At 43.1% G+C, this 18,575-nt stretch overlaps 1 protein-coding gene across 2 annotated transcripts in view; it reads left to right on the top strand.

Moving 5' to 3' along the window:
- The window catches only part of LOC308242906 (IQCJ-SCHIP1 readthrough transcript protein), a 687,650-nt gene that overhangs the window by 528,692 nt on the left and 140,383 nt on the right, over window positions 1–18,575 (top strand). Inside the window, exon 1 of one of the 2 annotated variants that reach the window (XM_080657697.1) lies at window positions 5,550–5,558. The exons of the other annotated variant lie outside the window; for it this stretch is intronic. The gene's annotated coding sequence lies outside the window, so the exon portion shown is untranslated. Of the gene's footprint in view, window positions 1–5,549; window positions 5,559–18,575 lie in introns of those variants that run through there. 2 annotated transcript variants of the gene reach the window in all.

Here is an 18,575-nt window from a genome sequence, read left to right as displayed (position 1 = left end):
CCTGGCAGTGAAGCCAGGGGGTGTTTGAGCTACCAAGTTTAGTCATTAAAAATAAACTTGTTCCAGATACACTCTTAGTTAAGTTGAAATTTCATACATAAATTATTTTTATAGTGGGAAGGAATTATCCATTTATTCTAATTTTTTCTAAGATGGCATCTTGATTAATGTTGAAATACAAAAAGGTTTTTCATTAAAGTGAGGAAAAGACAATGTTGTTAACATATTTAACTAATATTGTTTAAGTGCTACCCAATTGGATTTTTTAAAGTATAAACAATTTAAAAAGATGAACCAAAAGGATAACTATTTCATATGATATAGTTACATAGCTAAAAGAGTTACATGAAAACTATTGGAAATGACAGGATAATCCAGTAGGAAAACTGGTTATAAAATGCAATAAATAATAGCTTTTCTATATAAGAACAAGTTAGAAAATATAAGAAAATTCCATTTAGAAGAGTTCTCAGAATAGTAAAATGCCTTATAATTAAAAATAATGAACACACAGGATGTATATGGCTGAATAGTGAAAGAATGAAATGGCATTCCCTATGTTTATATTAAAAGTTAAATAGTATAAAGATGCCAGCTCTCTTGAAATTAATGGCAATAATTAATGTAATGGCAATAAAAGTGACAACAAGATTTGTTTGGTTCTTGTTGAGATCACATGTGTAAGATAAAGATGTTCATTATACATTTATTATGGTTGCAGTAGCCTGGAAGCAATCTGAATGTAGTCAATAGGAGACTGGTTAAATTAAGGTGTGTTCCCACAGGATACCTCTAGGGATCACGCTTTTTTTTTAATGGGGAGATTTGCAGGCCTGGATGTGGAAAAATCTCCAAGATAAATTGTTAAATAAAAAGACCAAGGTGCAGAAATATATACATACATATATATACAAATGATATGTACTAGTATATGTGTGTGTGTGTATAGATATAACACAGACATATAGATGTACACACAGATATATAGACATATTATGATGTCATTTGTGTAAATACACACACATATGTGCATACACACACACACACACACACACACACACACACCTCGAAGAGCACCCAAGAAACCTTGCCGTTGGAGATGAGAAATAGGAATAGAAAATAGGGTAAGAAAAACATACCTTTTTACCATATGTCCTTTTTATGCCATTTGATGTTGTTATTGTATATGTTTTAGCTCTTCCGAGAAAAAAAAATAATTGTTTAAACAATAAAAAGGAATAAAATGCATAGACCTAAAAAAGAGTACTTGTTCAATTTAATAGTATCCGTTAACATGTAACTAAGCATTCCCATTCACGCAGCTAGTCAACTTCTACCTGTATCTTGGAGAAATCCTTGCCATGAGCACAAGTAGGCATGTACAAGGAGAGAGAGGCATGGCATGGAGGGGAACTGAAAATTATCTTCCTGTGTGCAGTACCTACTATTCAGAATGCAAATAAATATTCAGAATAACCAACAATTGGAAACAAATAACCATCGGCAGGAAGATGGTTAATACATTTTGTGCAACTAAATAGTCCACAGTTTAAGGGAGTGCAGTAAATCCTTATATAACATGAAAAGATGTTCATTATAACATTTTAAGTGAATATGTAGTTTTTTTGTGTAAGTATAAAAATGTATGGAAAGAAACATCAAAATATAAATAGTTGATGCCTAAGACATTGTTTTATTCATTAGCTCCGAGCCGAGCCTGCCTCTCCCCATCTCCTTCCAGTGCCTCTGGAGAGGGTCAGAGGTTTCTGCTGGGGCCAGTGAGCTGGTCACTGATGCAGTCCTGGCTCCAACCTGGCCTGTAGCAAACTCCACATTGGAGTGCATAGCTCTCCGCCAGCCACTAACATCATTATTCTATTTCCCATCCTGCAGCTTGTGTGTTTTGGCTCCTGGGGAATTTTGCACAAGGGAGAAATGATGGGAGTGATGAGTCCCCATGGCCCCACCATAACCCCTAACCGCTACCTCCAGGTACCTCTGGGGAGAACTTTCCCTTTTTACTTTTTATACTTTTAAAAATTGGCAGCTATGTATTTTAAAAAAACAGTTTATAAGTCCTATAAAATAAATGTTAATGTGCAAAAAAGGGAAACTATGACCTATCTAAGAATAAATTTAAACTTAAAAATGAACATTAAAAAAACCATATAAAATGATATATCTTTACTGATGCCTCTCACCATAACATGCAAAGGATTTGTGACCACAAGAGAATTAATAGTCACTGTAGTAAACATGATTTTTAGCTTATTTTGTTTGGTTGGTTTTTGTTATAGACTGTTTTGTTTTACAGCCTGAGTAATATATTATTACATATATGTATTTAATTTAAAAATACTAAGTAAATTAGGTCAATCTATATCTTTACTAGATACATTTTAATTCACACCGTTAACATTTTAGCGGGCAAAAAAAAAAAAAAAGCTATTACTTTCCTTTAAACATTTTAAGTTCGTTAAAATTTCAGTTTATTTACTCATTCATTTGGAATCACATGGTCTCCTCTCCCTTTCCTCTCCCTTCTCCCATGGGGGACAAAAAAAATCTGAAATAATTTTACGGAAGAAAAATGTGATTATTAGGTCAAAGGCTATAAAAATATTAATGCCTCCTGTTGCAAGCTTTCAGTTTGCTTTTTATAGCTTAACTTCTTTGATTTTGCAATACCTTAGGTACAAATGCATTAATCTGATAATCCTCAACAGCTTCAGGCATTACTTATAACTTTTTAATTTTTAGTTTTCCCTTTTATTCATAGAAGAAGCTCATCTTCTGAGTTATACCGGTTTATTTACTGATAAACACTTTCAGATTAGAATCCCTTGCTAGAAGCCTTTCCACACAAGAAAAAATTTTGGTGAAACATCTTTCCTGAAAATCACTACCACATTATGCTTTATCTTCACCAGGTCCACAAATTACAACATATCATGTGAAAAGTGGACATTGTAAGATATCACTTCGATGTACAGTTATTTCAAGGGTGAGTAAATGACTGTGCAGGTGTGCAAGGTGTGGTGCACCCGGGCCGCACACCCCACTAATGAGTCACTCGGCTGGCAGAGAGCCCCGCTGGGATAATGGCACCATTGAGGGAACCTCGTGACATTCATTAACCCGGCCTATAGCATTGTTTAGAGGCTTCGAGCAGGACAGAAAAGCTAAGAGCAATGAAAATGTTAAAATTGAAGTTTTTGTATCAAGGATCAATTTTCTATTAATTTCTAGATAAAAACAGTAAGTAATGTTTAAGATAATATTAGAGAAATCATATCATAGTGCAACACTATTATACAACTACTAGAGGTCCGGTGCATCAAATTCGTCCCCTCAGCCCGGCTTGTACCCTCTCATAGTCCAGGAGCCCTCAGGAGATGTCTGACTGACGGCTTAGGCCCGCTTCCCATGGGGAGCAGGCCTAAGCTGGCAGTCAGACATCTTTAGCACTGCCGCAGAGGCGGGAGAGGCTCCCACCACTGCTGCTGTGCTCGCCAGCCGTGAGCCGGCTTCTGGCTGAACAGCGCTCCCCGTGTGGGAGCTCACTAACCACCAGGGGGAAGCTCCTGCATTGAGCAACTGCCCTCTGGTGGTCAGTGCGCGTCATAGCGACTAGTCATTCTGCCGTTCAGTCAATTTGCATATTAGCCTTTTATTATATAGGATAGAAGCCCGGTGCATGGGTGGGGGCCTGACCAGCCTAACCTAATGGGGGCCCCGATCGGGATGGGGGTCCCCACTGGGAGGCGGGGCTGGCTGGGGCGAGGAGCCACAGTCATTCTGGTTGTACTGGTCGTTCTGGTCATTCTGCCGTTTCTGTTGCTGGGCTTTTATTATATAGGATTTTCAGTTTTGCATGTTGCCTTTCATTTCTTATCCTTAGCTAGTTGCAATAATACATATTTTATATTCTACTTTTCTCAGTTAACTTTATTTATATCATAAGTATATTTTCATGTCTGTGTATGTCTGATGTCCCATTGGCGGCCCCTGCCTCTGCAGCTGCACTCGCCAGCTGTGAGCTGCTCCAGCTGTGGGAGCGCACTGACCACCAGGGGGCGCTCCTGTGTTGAGCTGGTGGTCAGTGCACGTCATAGCTACCCCTGGTGGTCAGTGTGCATCATAGCAACCAGTCGTACCGGTCATTCTGGTCGACTGGTCATAATGGTCGCTTAGGCTTTTATATATATAGATTTTGCTTCTGCTTAATCATTTCCTAACATTAAAATCTTAGGAATCAGATTGCTGGGTCAGAGTTTATCACAATGACTACTTTTTAAAGAAATCATGAATTTATTTGATAATAACAATAATTTAGTAAAACCCCATTTTATTCATAAAATTATGTAAATTATGTAGACATCATACAAAAAACCTGGATTCTATTCCATTGATTTAATCCAACAAGTATTTTCCAGCCCACTATAGGCTTGTACCATGCTAGGTGTTAAGCAGATTGTGGAAAAATATGAAGTGGTCTTTGTCCTTAAAGACTCAAAATCTATGCAAGAAAGTAAGATGTGAAAGTAGTATGAGACTATATAATGAGGTGCCAATTAGATCCCAAATCGACGGTTCAGATACCTAGTATTAGGCATATTAGCTAGGTAATAAAGAGACAACATCCAGTTGTCAATAAAGAAAAAAAAGTATGACCGCCCAAGTGATAACTAAATTAAGCTTGATTTTGTTCTTAAAATCTAAATTTTATAATTGCTTCTAATCCACCCCAAACCGACAGACCAGACTTGCATTTGAATGTCATTAGCAGAAAACGGTTGCTCTTGCTAAAACACACTCTCATTCCTGCCTCTTGGAAGATAAAAGCCGTCTTCCAGTTTCAGCTGTGGCTTCCGCCCAGGGAGCCCAAAAGGGGCGCTCAGGAGTGGAAATGGCCTTGGTGGAGAACTGTGTCTGCTTATCTGCTCAGGAAGGGCCTCTGCCTGCTGCAGTAACAGTCATCTCCCTGGCACTGGCTTCCAAAGTGTGCTGCTGATATGTCTTAAAAACCGGATCTCACACCACAAGCTTCACCCCTCTCCAATCTTCTCTCCTTTGTCTCGATGTCAGGAGGAGGCGGTCCAACTGCCTTTTCCTCTAGGAGAGGAGCAGGATCACTGGTTCTCAGGAAGCCAAACCTGAAATAGAAACAGAAGCCCTTTCATGGAATTGAGGAAGGCTTCCCAGTCACCCTAAACCTTTTCTGGAGGGACAAGCCCCCTAGTAAGGGTTTTCTGGCCTTTGAAAAGAGCCTGCAAAACACCTTTCTTGTGCCTTATCCAGCAGTTACTGAACTGTCTGCTACGTACAGATCCTCTGGAACTGAGAGCCTCCAGATTCCCCCAGAAAGCTTAAGCCTCAGCAGTATCAAAAGAAGGAGCTGGTTTGCCCAAACAGGTTTCAAAGCAGGCAAGTGAAACTGCCTTCCTTATATGGTGAAAAGCGCCCTGTCGCTTTAAGGCCAAGAGACTTGGCTGCAGAAGGTCCCTGGGAAGTTTGTGGGCAGCCCCATCCTATGTCTGATCCTTGCAGCTGTGCAGGTGAGTTCCCAAACCTCTCCCCCCAGTTTGTCCTCTCCAATCCCTCTGGTCTTGTTGGCGATGCTGTTCTAGAGGGCTAGAGAAGGTCAGGGTCAGGAGATTCGGTGTTGTTTGGAGAAGTTTGAGTTGAAGGAAAAAACAAGGTTACTAGGGAAATGTGCAGTAACGCAGCCAGCGAAGATGCTTCTCACGTCCAGTGGGGAGAAGGCAGCAAGGTTGCAGAGGCCCTGGGGCATTCCAGGACAGGGCAGGGCAGACCTACTCAGCAGGGGGCCAGAAGCAGATTCCAGGTACGACCCTGCAGGGATTAGTTTGGACTCCTGAGCTATAGAAACTGGTCAAATGCAAGTTTAAACCAAACAGAGCCAGAGCCGGGAGGAAATAATGTGTCTGCAAAGTGCTGAAGGCTTTGCAGGAGCTGGCGCTACAGGGCTGACTGCAGCGGAGAAAGTAAGCATGAATGTTTGCAGCGGCTACTGGCATGGAAGGCTGCAGCCTTAACCCTCCGTGCAGCCTGGCTGGTTTGCACAGGCTGGTGGGGGTGGGGTGCCTGTGTGGAGTATTGCGGTAGGAGACTAAATAAATGAATGAGACTGGTGTGGTAGAACTGCATCTCTGGTATCCCCACAGGACCACCTGCAGAGAAGAGAGCTCTCTAAGCTGGGGGAAATTCGGTGTCATTAACAAGAAAGGGCTGGAAGAAATCTCATTTAAGCTGATTATTGCTCTGTCACTTACGAATTCAGTTTCCTGATTTCTTTTCTCCCGTGGCCTGGAGCCTCCACAGATATTCATTTGGAATTAACTAATAGAACTTGTTAACAGTTAAAGACGTGCTAGCAGAAGTGTATGTCTGTGACAGGCTGAGACGAACACAGTTAGGGTTAGAATTTTGTTGGTAGTAGGATAGATAACAAGAGGTGGGCATAGCTAGGAGGAGAAACATTTACTGGTCATGTCACAACGCATCCAACACCCTTTAACGGAACCCATTCATCCGCTACAGGGAAAGAGAAATCCGCGCAGGAATTTAGATAGAGAGATGCCAAATTATAGGGCTTGGGGTCGTCTTCCTTCCTCCTGGGTGAGTCTGGGCCATTCATCCTACAGGAGCCAGTGGTTTCTCTCCAGTTGTCGTGGGGGGGAATGAACACAGAGGCGGGATTAAAATTCCTTACATACTCCATGCCTTTAAAATATTCATTCTTCTGAGTAGTCACTGACGAATTCTTTTTATTATTAACTAACAAGTGCTCTACCCACTCGTTTTCTAACGACAGAATGCTCCTGAAAAAGGGTTTTGTTTTATGAACAGGGGTTTGTTAGGGCCAGGGTCCCTCTCTCCTCACTTCTGACGGGTGGCCAAAGTGCTGGGTATTGCTCACTGAATAGAAAGATCTGTTCTTGACTCCAAAAGTCACACAGGACTCCGCTTGGGCCGTCCCCACTCAGCGACGCTGGTGTCCTGAGCTCCTTAAACCAAACACACTTCCACTTATTTTGTGCTCAGGACCTGGCTCTGTTTGGTTTAAACCTGCATTTGACCAGGTTCTATAGCTCAGGAGTCCAAACTAAGAAAGTTAACAGTCTGGAAGACGGTAGGGTGCGTGGGTATAACTTTGCGTCGTTTTCTATCAAGCTAAATCCAGAAAGCAGTGTCAAATATACTGCCTTCAAAGAGGAATGCTGCCAAGAAACACAAAATCCCATCCCCGAAGCTGGAAAATCTCAAAAAAAATAACATACTGTGATATCTTTTATAAGCTAAATCAAGGAATTTAAAAAGAAAAAAGAGGTAGCCGCCTGAACATTTCTCACCCTGACCTGGCCCTCAGTCGCATTTGTCTGTACAACTTCGCGCAAGCTATTTATTTCATCCGTGCCTCAGTTCCCTCACCATTAAAATTGTGCCTTCTTGGGAGGGACGGTTCCTTTAGGGACGGGGCGGGTGGGGGCATTTTTTCATTGAACTTGTAAACTGAGAAGATGTGGTTACATTTGCAGCCTCTTCATTTATTTCATAGCCTTAGGCAAGTTACAAGGCCAGTCTGGCCCTTGGTTTCCTTATCTATAACGAAAGAAAATGCTGAACACTGTCATTAGAATTAAAGGAACCTGCAGTCCAGTATAGCCTCCATAAATGCTATTTTTCGTTTCTTTCTTTCTCTGTGACTTAGGAGACGAGGCCATTCCTTGGGAGGGGCGGGGGTGGGAATGAGTTTTGAGAACAAGACTAGCTGGCTCTGCAGTAGCACAAATTCAGAACCACAGCTCACCCCTCTTATCACCCTCCTTCACAAAAAGGGTGCCAATCCACCCTAGCGGATGTGGCTCAGTGACTAGCGTGAGCCTGTGGACTGAAGGGTCCTGGGTTCTATTCCTGGTCGGGCACATGCCCAGATTGCGGGATTTATCCCCAGTAGGGGTAGTGCAGGAGGCAGCCGATCCACGGTTCGCTCTTATTATTCATGTTTCTGTCTCTCTCTCGCTCTCCTTTCCTCTCTGAAATCAATAATTTTTTTTAAAGGATGCCCATCCAAGGCTAGGTGGATCCTTAATTGTGCTTTTAAAGGATGCCCTGCGTAGATCATCATTCAGTGCCACAAGTGAAAAGCTTGCATGTTTAATGTTATCCTCCTGCTAAATAAGTAAAACAAATATGTTTAGGCCCGGGTCTCACTGAGGGGGAGCTGTCCTGTCATCTGTTAGAGTAAATAAAATATTCTATAAGCATGTGCAAAGAGCCCTAAATAAATCTAAAATCTAAAAAAAGCAAGAAAAGGGATGCCCATCACCCTAGGAAACCTCACTCCTAATTATTAACCGGGCTCATTGTCTGGAAGTTCTTCTTAAACCAAACCCATTTCCACTTATTTTGTGTTCAGAGACATGAAGAACAGGTGGCCGTTTTCCTTTGTTATAAAAATACTCCATTCGCCTGAAGAACAATAGTCAACCATCTTAGAATTTTAATAGACAGAATTTTAATAGGTCTATCCAAAACTTTAAAAAAAAGGCACTTCGTTATTATAAGGCACCTCTTGCAAGTGTTTCAATAATATGCAATCGCTACTTTTCTGTAAAGTCTCCTAACACAGCTGTGTTTAAGCACATGACTAGGGTTACGTTCAGAGTTTTCATTGTTTACGTAAGGTCATTCTAAGAGCAGGTTTGCCATACTTGCCACGTGGCTGTGTATGACCTGCTTGTAAACTGAACACATTCTCTCCACCAGCTTACAAAGTTGGTGATAAATTTCAGCAGCAGAAACATTTCATCGGAAGTACAAATCGTAGCACATACACCAGCTGAGGGTTGAGAGCTGTCGTTTTTAACGAAAGGAAAGGCAAGTCACCCCCATAGCCAATCTTCCAGTCACGGATTACCCCACCTGTCTGGAGACTGGTGTTTAGAACCTACACTCGGCTTGCCTTTGGGTGGTGAGCACAAAATACAATATACAGATGATGTATCATAGAATTTTACACTTGAAACCTGTGCAATTTTATTAGCCAATGTCACCCCAATAAATTCAATAAAAAATTTTTTTTTAGTTCACATTTGGCCACTTAACAGTGGCTGTGGACTCTGGGCTAGTTCATGCATCTGAGCCTCAGTTCCAGGGTCTGGGCCTTCTGGGGATGATGATCAAAGCTGTGCACATAGTGTGGGAAAGGCGGGAATGCTGGCGGGGTAGGTGCTCCATAATTTTGTTGGATCCTTGTACTTGAATAAGAAGATACTAATCTTGGGTCTTCTCTGCACCCTTTAGAACACTCTGCAAGTATGAATATGTGTCTAAGGATGTGTAAGTTACATTTTTAATGAAAATTTAAGTTTCTCATTAGGTGGAACCAAAGAGAAGAAGTAGGTGCTGAGTCTATCATAGATCTCACTGCAGGGGTTAACTTCGGAAACAGGGTTATATCTGCTGGGTCACACGGGGCTTTGGAATGATTATGTTCGTTAACAATATTTTTGAGCATTGACCACATGGGAAGTACCTCTGTGTCCTGTTCACCGGCAAAAAGACTTGGGGTGGAGGAAGCAAGTAATCTAGATTGAACCGACGGAGTAGAGACGTCCTGGTGGGGTTGCGTCTTGATGCCCTGCCCCCACTTTTCACCTGGAACTTGTCCCATGTGATTCATTCATGAAATCACCAAGCTGAGGAAGCTTGAGGAAATATCTAGACCAGTCTCTTGCCTTCAGTCAAAGTGGCATTTGAAACAGTCAGGAAGAGTGGCCATCTACCTCTCTCTGCTCAGGGAAAGAGCCGTTCAAGTTCAGTCTGTTATCTTCCTTCACTGGGGCTGCATTTGGGAAGTCAACCCTTCAGCCAACTTTGTAATACAAGCCCATTTCCTCTTAGTGTTCTCTGGGTCTGTCCTTCATGTTGTGACAAATTGCTACTCTGCCTGTGGGAAGTGGCCTCTGTGCTGAGATGGCCACAGCCTCTCTGAGGGGCACTCCTTGTTTCTTTCCTCTCTGGTTAGTCCCCAGGTGAGCAGACATTCCTCTCCTCTGACTTCGTCACATCCATTTCCCTCCCCGCATCCGCCCTCTATTGCACTAATTCCCAAACTACATCACATCTATTCGCCCCACCCCCACTCCCTCTCCATTGCAGTAATTCCCAAACTAGAGAGAGCTTGCATCAGAATTACCTGGACCATTTATTAATACAATGCTGGGACTCATCCCCAGAGTTTCTGATCTGTAGGTCTAGGCTGGGGCCTGAATATTTGCCATTTGTAATAAGTTCACAGGTGGTCCGGGACCACACTTTGGGAATCACTCCTCTAGTTCAACACTCAATCTCACTCACCTCGTCCCACCATCCCAGAAAACACCACTTCCATTCTTAGGGGTGAAATAGAGCCTTCTTCTCACCACAGTTATATGTCCAACGTTCCCTGAATTCTAATTGTAACAAGCAATGTGCTAAACACTTTACATACAGTATTTGTAACGTTCCCCCATCAACCCTGCAAGCTTAGTGTCATGAAGCTAACAGAAAGAGGTTGAGTCTAAGATCTCACAAGTGACGAGGAGCCGATATGGGATTCCAGCTCAGATTGATCTGGAAAGATTTGCTCTTTGCACTCTTCCAGGGCTGGCAACAGATGTTTAACTCTGAGGTATTGGTAGCAGCTGCCTGGAGCTGCGGGTGGAGGAGTCCCCGGTTGGAATGGGTGCTCAGCACGAGGGAGGTCTGGAATTGGTGGCTGTACCCGCTGAACGTGTGGGAGTGCAGAGTGGTGGCATGGGTGCCACGTATTTGCTGGCCCCACACTATGCCCTGCTCATGGATCAAGTTTTGTTCACTATTAGAATCAGATGAGAAATGGGTATTCAAATGTGTTCCATAGGGAACAATAAAATGTATTTACTTTTCCTCTCCCTTCTGTGACGGATGAACCTAAGTTTTTGAGCGTAGATTTGAGAAAGTATCATAATCTGTGAAGTAAAAATAAAATGCAATTGATATGTAAATAGTAGCGACCACCAAGGACATATAGCCTTAAAATGGTGGGGACAAGAGAATTATATTAATTAGACTTTGCATGTTATGTCTTTCCATGTGACCTATCTAATGGGTCACCTTATACTGAAATAACCACTGTGACTTAATCAGGAGGTAATGGCATCTCCAGTTTTCTTCCTCCCTCCGTCTTTAACACTCAGGGTGGGATTTGTTACTTTTAGTGTCTTCGTACTTTATCTGAAAAATGAGTTGGATAATGCTTTTCTGCTTCTTCCGAATATTTGTTATGTATGAGATTAAATGACCTATAACTTTATGGCACCTATTATTTAATCAGCAAATACTTTTAAAATGTATCCCCAGGCACTGGAGATATCGTAGCAAACAAAACAGACTGCTCTCATGGAACTTACATTCTAGGGAGGAAAAGCAGACAATAAATAAGTGAACAAATAAAGAAGATAAATGTATGCAGAGAGAGTGACTCTGTCTGTGTGTGTGTATTGCTGTTTTAGATGGGGTGGTTAGGGAAGGCCTTCTTTCTGAGGAGGCTACATTTAAGGTCAGACTTGCATGTGGAAAAGAGCCAAACAGGAATAGTCTGGGATTTCAGAAGTCCAGGCAGAGAAAACAGCCCATGCAAAGGTCCTGAGGTTGAAGTTGGGCAGGGGCCAAATCAAGTAGGCTAGTAGGAGTTTTCAGCTGGGGGTGATGCAGCCTGCCTAGAGGGTATTTGAAGATGTGCAGGTGGTGATTGGATGCCCTGCAGTGCCTCTTGAGGAGTCCTAAGAGCCTCCAGGGCCAGGGTAAGAATTTGGAATTTCATCCTGAAAGTGGGCAGCTGTTGGAAAGTTGGAGGCTTTAAGAGATGACCGGCTGCTGAGTGGAGAAGGAATTGTAAAGGAACAAGGTAAAAGCAGGGAAATTCAGCAGGCAGCTGTGTCGGTAGTCCGGAGTAGAGATGATGATGGCCTGGGCAGGGGGAGTGATGGTGAAGGTTTTAAAAAGTATTTCTACCTTCCAAAAGAAGACTGCTAGATAAATAAAAATGTTTATTCCCATGACATCCCTATGTTATCTTTTTTTCATCAGGAGATTTTTCAGTTTCAGAATCCATTGGTTTCCTCTGTATTCTTTAGAGAGAATCTTTCCAGCAGCAAATTACGGAAGACTTTGCTCTTTCGAATGCAAGCCCTTAGCCTCTTGCTCTTTAACCTTTCGGATCTGTGTGCATTTCAAGTTGTTCATAGCTCAGGAAGGTAATCTATTTGATTTGGGCTTGTAAAAAGAGATAAAATTACCTGTGCTTCCTGCATAATAATATGTGATTTCTCTCTCTGAAGGGTCAATAGGAATTAGCCTACATGTTTCATTTTACAAAACCATGGCCTCGTCACATGACTAACAGGGACCAAGTCCACATTTATTCTGCTGAGAGAGGAGCATTAAGCGAACATCGAAATCTCTTGAAGAGATTGCAGGCATTTCAGGACTAATTTTACTTGAGCATTAAAGCCTTGCAAATCGTTTTCAGGTGCATCAGCTCCTCCCCCACAAAAGCAATTCAGTTCCCCAGATGTTAGAGAATCCTCACACTGATGTCTTCTCTCTCTTTATAACCATCACTTCTTACTGTATCTCCATGGCAGGTGGCCCCAGGCTCCCCTCAGAGCTCACCTGCAGAAGGAGCCACTTCCCACAGACGTGTGGGAAGGAGCATCCTGGGCCCCAGACTGAGCTGAAGGGGGAGGAGGGAGCAGGAGAAGAAGAGAGGGGAGGCAGCTGGCTTCAGGCCATTCCCGTGCTGGTGGATGGTTCCTCTGAGTGTGGAATTCGGGCAGTGGGTCTTCCCACCTGGATCTTGTATACTGAGAGCAGAGTGGGTCAGACACCAGTGGAATGCTGAGGATGGGATATGGGTGAGGCAGAACAGCAGGCCACACCTTCAACTAGAGCTGATGGAGTCACATCCCAACCCATACCCTGCCTTCCAATTTCTGGATGAAACTGATGAAAAGAAACAGAAAGTAGATGGGACCATCCCAAGAAAACCAAATTAAAATTTTAAAACCCGTCACCCAATCTACATAAACCGAACTCCCAAGAATGAAAAAAAAACAAGTGGTCCCCCTTAACTGTAAAAACCAGGGAAGAAGAAGCTCTGCCTTCATCTCTGGGTCCAGGTGTGGTCCTGCAAGAGCCCGGCCGGTTCTCGGTCACTGCCAGAGGAGGAAACCAAAAGCACGCATTAGGAAGAAAGAGCCCCGCCAGCTAGCCATGCAGACTTGGACACGGTCTATTTCTTGGGCTTCAGAAATAAAGTTGATCAAAAGTTCTTTCAGACTCTAATACGCTTTGAGGCTGTAATTCATAACTCAGCTCAAGATCTTCACTGCCCCATCCCCTAAAGCCACTCAGAAACTAAACCATCCCCCTCAACCAGCTCCTATTCTCTCTCCTGCTCTAAGTTAATACCTTCTTCATCCCATCCCCATTGGCTCCCGAAAACACTCCCATCGCACCCTGGAACGCTGCTGTGTTTCTTTCTTTGCATCTCTCTCTCCCTCTACCAGCTCCGAAGCTCCCCGGAAAGGAGGTGCCAAGGCCAGTTTTTATCGTTGACTCTCCAGCGCTTAGCATGACACCTGACATTTATTAGATGTTCCATAAATGTTTGTTATTGAATGAATGTACGGGGAAGATAGAAAAATAGAGAGGAATGAACCCAAGCAATTCACAGCTCAAGAGCCAGCTTTTGCTAAAAGGCACATACACTGAGTGGCCAGATAATTATGATCTCTGAATGCATAATAATCTGGCCACTCAGTGTATAAATATATATATTAGAGGCCCGGTGCATGAATTCATGCATGGGTGGGGTCCAGCCAGCCTGGCCAGGGGGAGGGGACATGGGTGGTTGGCCAGCCTGCCTGCTGGTCGAACTCCTGGTCGAGGGGACAATTTGCATATTAACCTTTTATTATATAGGACATACACTGAGTGACCAGATTATTATGCATTCAGAGATAATAATAATCTGGCCACTCAGTGTATGCTGCCCATAAGACCCTGGACTTCTAGGAATTAGAGAGAGAGAGAGAGGAATTTTAGATATTGTAGCAATAATTTTCAGATATCACAGTTCCTACTACAATATGTCTCCACTGAGACACACCAGTTTCACAGGATCTTAGAAATGCTAGGTTTACCTGGCCTTTATGTAATGTCTTATATTTGTAAAGAGCTAGTATAAAATTGCTGAGTAGAAATTTCCAGATCCCTAACTCCATGACTTCATGCCTCTTTAAGCTGTTCCCCGGGAATAGAACACAAAAACAAAAACCCAAATCAGAAAGTTTAAAACTGACCACATATGGTCTTCTTAAGCCTTGATCCTTTCACTTCTTTAAAATTCATAACCACGTGGCCTCATAATGAGACCTGCTAAGGAGCCTGGGGGAGGCCACGTGGGATGAACCCCGAGCCTGTCTCGCCAAGTTACCAAAGGTGGTAGAGCCTTGCTGGTGTGATGCTGGGCAGAAGGAAGGGAGCCGGCTCATAGCAGAGGGGGTCCAGAGGAGGACACATCCAAGCCCGGTCCACTTCCAGGAGTTCGGGTTTGAGGGACTGAGATAGGATACAGCATCAAAACTTTTGGGCAGCAGCCAAATGTCTGATGAGCTTTGGCCTGATCAGGGAGGACCATGCATGAGTGGTTTCAGCTCAGGAAGGGTCACAGGAAAAGGGAAGCAGTGTTGACTGTGCCTCTTCCTTGCACCAGACCTTCTGCTGAGAGGATGCTGCCCCGGGGAACCAGCGCAGGGCGGAGGCCCAGAGACACGCCCCAAAAGTGTGCATCACCGGTGGCCTCCCTGAGGGATACTGAATGAGCATTTCTTCCAAAATATTGTCTGCAAGGCAAACAGTGACACACACCTCCAGCTTCCTCACGGTGGTGTGCTGTGCGTGGTTCTTCCATCCACTTGTCAAGCCCTGTTTGCAACTTGAGGAGCCAACGTCACGAACTCCGTTGTTTTTACCTTTTTGTCCGCCGTGAAAAAAAAGCCCCTCTGGCCCTTGTCAGTGATGTCCTGGATGCCGGGCAAGAGACCTCCCATGAAAGCATCGTATGACTATAGATGCCATGACAGTGAAAAACCTTATTCTAACCATAAAGAGCTGGGCACAAAGGGGAAGGCTCTGGGAGGCGGGGGAGACTGTCTCAAGGGCTGGTGGGGAAGTCATACCAGGAGCTCGCGTTTGCTTCTGCAGGTTGTAGTCGGAGTATGAGCTTGCGTGAGACGCTGGTGGCAGTTTCAGCCTCCCTGCAGGCCTCTGGGCCAATCAGAAGGCATACTGAGGCAGCAGTACCATGGAGTAGCTTTTGACAATCCTTTATAGTAAAGCTATAAGGAAAGGCCAGGGGTTATGCTAAATTTTAGGATCATGTTGGGGGTTGGAAGAGAGAGGCAGAGAGAGAAATGTGATCAGGGTGGTACACGCAGAAGGAGTCCAAGGTACCAGAATAATCTGACTTAAAATGAAAGTCAGGAGATGCTGGTGTTCATTTTATCATTATTCTTTAAGCTGTTCATATGTGTTTTTATACCCTGCTTTGTATGTCTGATAGATTTTAAAATAAAAAGATAAATTTTACGTCCTCAAAAAAATAAAGACCCATGGTCTGAAAGAAACTGATCAAGAACTAAAAAAGCTGCCAATAAGAACTTAAGTGAAAAATTAAAACATAAACCATAGAACCAGCACAGGTGTCTCTCTCTCTCTCTCTCTCTCTCTCTGTCTGTCTGTCTGTCTTTCCCTCTCTCTTTATCTCTTTGCTTTCACTGGTAAAATTTTTGCTGAATGGAAAATTGTGTGAGTGAAGAGCATTGGAACTTATCTATGATTTATATTTGAGAGAAAATAATTTTCACCCCTCCACGCCCCACCCCTCCTACGTGTCAGGGCAGGACTGGGCAGGACTGATTTCATACAACTTCTTGTCCAAAGTTGAAAAGTTAAAAATAATGCCTCCTCCCTGGATGCTGAGGTTCTACCCCAAGGCAGCCATTGCTCAGGGGCCTGTGAAGCATCCGAATGTGGTCAATAGGGCTGCTGTGCAGAGCTGAGCCAGGTGAGCACCTCAGCCTACTGTCACCTGCCATTCCCTGTGCTGCTCTCCGTCCTAAGGCTCCCCATTATGCTCTGTGCACCAGCTCAATATTTACTTGCTTCATTCACTCTTTACATGCCTCAAATAGCTCATTTTTTTCCCTAAGACCTTGCTTAGCTGAGCTCCCTGTATTTGGTTCCTTTGATCTTTTTGTTAAAATCAATCTCTTCCTCTAATTATTTTCTGTTCCACTTCTTTGAACCCCTTCCAGTTGCCTCCATTTCTCAAGGAGCCAGGTGTTTAATAAAGAACCTGGATGAAGTTCAGGCAGAATCAGGTAGACGCAGCTACTTACCCCCAGGTCCTTGCTGCCTCTTCTCCACGCAGCGAAGGTGCTTTGCTGAAGGCACATGACATTCCAGAGACCAGAACAGTACCCTGCACAGGGCAGGTGCTCAGTAAGTAATTACCGAGTGAAGCAATTAATTGGGATCTCTTTTAAATGGGCTGGACTGTATTATAATTTAGACTTAATTTGCTTCCCCATCTCATCATCAGCCCAGGTTTCTTTCTGCTTTCAGGTTTTTCTTTCCTGTCTAATGCTTATTTCATAGCTTATTTCTTTGATGCTTTAGTTTACACATTTTTAATTAAATGTTCCTGTTTCTTGATCATATATTTAACCTCATTAGTTTAATTCATGTCATAGGATTTTGTTAGTAACCTTGTTTTCCAGATTAGTGTTGTTTATAAATTATTCTATGTTGCCCCTTTCTCCAAATAACTGATCATCATTTCATACTGTCTTATTTTTAATTTCTCTTTATTAGAGAGTAGACTTTGCTCCTGTATTTGTTAATTTTCAGTGTGGTTTTTTTTTTTTAAGCAGCCACAGTACAAGGTTCATCACATTCTATGATTCTGACACAGGTTTGGGTTGAGAATAAAGACCATTGTCTTAAAATGATATGATGTCTAGGATTTTCTTCAAAATAATCTAGTGGAGGTGGGAGGCGTAGTAAGGTGATAGGTGAAATAAGATTGCCATGGGTTGATCCTTGCCAGAGCTTCATAATGGATGCATGGAGGTTCGAGGTAATATTCAATCATGTGAGTGTTTCTATAATAGAAAGTTATTTTTTTAAGTAGATATAAAGTTGATCCTATGAATTATCTTAGGACTTTAGAGAAACGGAATTCCTCCATCATCCTCCAGCCATCCTGGTCATTGTCATTAATTAGTAGTTCGGCCATTCTGCTGCTTTCACTGCAAAGCTTAGCACATGCTCCTCCTCTTCCTTCCCTCCCAAACTCTTCTTCTCACCTGGGAGACTTTATTGAGCTGATGTGTGGTTGGCCCAGTGCCTCACAAATGCAATGCTAACACCTGCACTTACACTCCCTCTCCGCAGACCACTATCCCCTGATTGGACTTCAAACCATTTTTAAAATGAGGCAGATCTCCATATGCTGACTATCCAGCACTGTGGCTAAGACCTTCAGATTATGTTTTGTTACAAAATTTACTTTTCCTCAATATCAATCAACACACAAATCATATATATAATCCAGCCATTTCTGGCTTAAAATCCTTCAGGTCTCTCCATCAATTTCAAGTTCGGTATCCTTCACATCCAGCTCTTACTTTCCTACCATCCTCAGATAATCTATACCAAGCTTCATTAATGGGTGCGTAACAGACCATGCCTTCTCACACCTCCAAACTTTTTAAAAAATATATATTTTCATTGATTTCAAAGAGGAAAGGAGAAGGTGAGAGAGACAGAAACATCAATGATGAGAGAAAATCATTGATCAGCTGCCTCCTGCACACCCCCCAGGGAATGAGCCTGCAGCCTGGGCATGTGCCCTGATGGGGAATCAAATCATGACCTCTGGGTTCATGAGTTGGCACTGAACCACTGAGCACACTGGCCAGGCCAAACTTTTGACCACACTGTTTCCTAAGATTGGAATGACCTGCCATTCTGCATTTGGGGGACGTTAGCAACTTTTGTTTGTACCTCAGACTCAATTCAAGCATCACTTCCTTTGGAAGCCTTCCCTGCGCTGTCCACATTGAGTTAAATGCCCCCTCCTGTGCCTTTCTTCATTGTACTATACCCATCCTAATCCTTTGAAACCCAACTGTAACCAATGATCATTCTTTGTTCCCTTTCTAGACCATGAGCTCTTTGACCTCTTTCAATTCTTTCTCCCAGAACCCAGCCCAGTGCCTGGCACATAGTAGGCGTTTGAATGAATGAGTAACTGAATGAACAGAGGAATGGGTACATGGATGTGCTATCTCCTTAAAGCAGCACCTTTCTACCCAATGGCATTCTCTAGAGGACTGAGCCACCCTCCACTTGCCTCCCAACTATCCTCCTTAACCCACCCGACCCATCTCACTCTA

The sequence above is a fragment of the Plecotus auritus genome, assembly GCF_963455305.1.
Source record: "Plecotus auritus genome assembly, chromosome: 2".
Classification (NCBI taxonomy): domain Eukaryota; kingdom Metazoa; phylum Chordata; class Mammalia; order Chiroptera; family Vespertilionidae; genus Plecotus; species Plecotus auritus.
Note: the sequence above shows the minus strand (reverse complement) of the source record. Positions and strands in the feature narration are given on the sequence as shown.